At 46.1% G+C, this 1,999-nt stretch overlaps 1 non-coding gene across 1 annotated transcript; it reads right to left on the bottom strand.

Moving 5' to 3' along the window:
• Positions 1 to 1,298: 1,298 nt before the first annotated feature.
• Positions 1,299 to 1,372, bottom strand: Trnat-ugu. Its single transcript has one exon. It is a non-coding gene; the product is annotated as a tRNA-Thr (tRNA).
• Positions 1,373 to 1,999: the final 627 nt, after the last annotated feature.

Genomic DNA, 1,999 nt, shown 5'->3' with positions numbered 1-1,999 from the left:
CTGTATATATCGGAATGTAGAATTCCGTAACGATTTCGTAAATTGAATGTCCCAAGCCTCTAGCTCCAACTACATCTACATCCATACTCCGCAATCCACCATACGGTGCGTGGCGGAGGGTACCTCGTACCACAGCTAGCATCTTCTCTCCCTGTTCCACTCCCAAACAGAACGAGGGAAAAATGACTGCCTATATGCCTCTGTACGAGCCCTAATCTCTCTTATCTTTGTGGTCTTTCCGCGAAATATAAGTTGGCGGCAATAAAATTGTACTGCAGTCAGCCTGAAATGCTGGTTCTCTAAATTTCCTCAGTAGCGATTCACTACAAGAACGCCTCCTTTCCTCCAGAGACTCCCACCCGAGTTCCTGAAGCATTTCCGTACCACTCGCGTGATGATCAAACCTACCAGTAACAAATTTAGCATCCCGCCTCTGAATTGCTTCTATGTCCTCCCTCAATCCGACCTGATAGGGATCCCAAACGCTCGATCAGTACTCCAGAATAGGTCGTATTAGTGTTTTATAAGCGGTCTCCTTTACAGATTCTACCAATGAACCGAAGACGACTATCCGCCTTCCCCAGAACTGCCATTACATGCTTGTCCCACTTCATATCGCTCTGCAATGTTACGCCCAAATATTTAATCGACGTGACTGTGTCAAGCGCTACACTACTAATGGAGTATTCAAACATTACGGGATTCTTTTACCTATTCATGTGCATTAATTTAGATTTATCTATATTTAGAGTTAGCTGGCATTCTTTACACCAGTCACAAATCCTGTCCAAGTCATCTTGTATCCTCGTACAGTCACTCAACGACGACACCTTCCCGTACACCACAGCATCATCAGCAAACAGCCGCACATTGCTATCCACCCTATCCAAAAGATCATTTATGTAGATAGAAAACAGCGAACCTACCACACTTCCCTGGGGCACCCCAGATGATACCCTCACCTTCGATGAACACTTACCATCAAGGACAACGTACTGGGTTCTATTGCTTAAGAAGTTTACCATTCGGCGTTCAAAGTCTGTTAATTCCCGTCGCGCGGCTACCGTCAGAAACATTTTCACATGGATCACCTGATTACAAATGACAGCTCCTCCGGTGCACTGTCTTTCCGAACGTTGTGTATACGCGATACTATGGCTATCTGTACATGTGCTTGTCGATATCCCATTAATTTTGATAACTCATAATTGTAGGCAATCCGTTTTTAGAATTATGTATTAATACCTTCAGCTGCTGACAGGCGTTGATATGTATCATCAGGGATAGGTGAAAATGTGCGCCCCGACCGGGACTCGAACCCGGGATCTCCTACTTACATGGCAGACGCTCTATCCATCTGAGCCACCGAGGACACAGAGGATAGTGTGACTGCAGGGACTATCTCGCGCACGCCTCCCGTGAGACCCACATTCTCACCTTATATGTCCACACACTACATTTGTAGTGTCCCTACCCAACACACTCATTGCTCGTGGAAGACATTCTTACCAAGCCCCGTAAGAGTTCGGGGAATGTGTGTGCATCCGCACAGGAGGAGGAGGAGGAGGAGGTCATGGCCGGTATTGCCAGAACTATATACTTACATGGATATGGGCCAAATGACAGGGACCATATCCATACCCGTATAAGTATATATCAATCTGTTTTAGAAGTATAAGACATATTTCCCGCTCACGAATTGGGGCGTTTATGATTGAAAGAAAATCTCCCCTATGGAAATCAACATCGATTCCGCGAACAGAGATCTTTCGAAACTCAGCTCTCTGTTAGATCCAGGGTGCTATCTACACAGGCGCACGGGTTAATGCAGTGTTGCCTGACTTCAGCAAGGTACTTGACACAGTCCCACACTGCCGTTTAGCGAAAAAGCAAGAGTTTACCTTGTGTCGGGCCAGATTTGAGACTCGATTCGAGATTGCTCTTACCGGGACATAACCGACTGATGGAAAGGTAAATTCGGGGCTACTCCAAGGAAGTG

The sequence above is a fragment of the Schistocerca piceifrons genome, chromosome 2 (genome assembly GCF_021461385.2).
Source record: "Schistocerca piceifrons isolate TAMUIC-IGC-003096 chromosome 2, iqSchPice1.1, whole genome shotgun sequence".
Lineage (NCBI taxonomy): Eukaryota > Metazoa > Arthropoda > Insecta > Orthoptera > Acrididae > Schistocerca > Schistocerca piceifrons.
The sequence above is the reverse complement of the archived record's forward strand: the minus strand, read 5'-3'. Positions and strand labels throughout refer to the sequence as shown.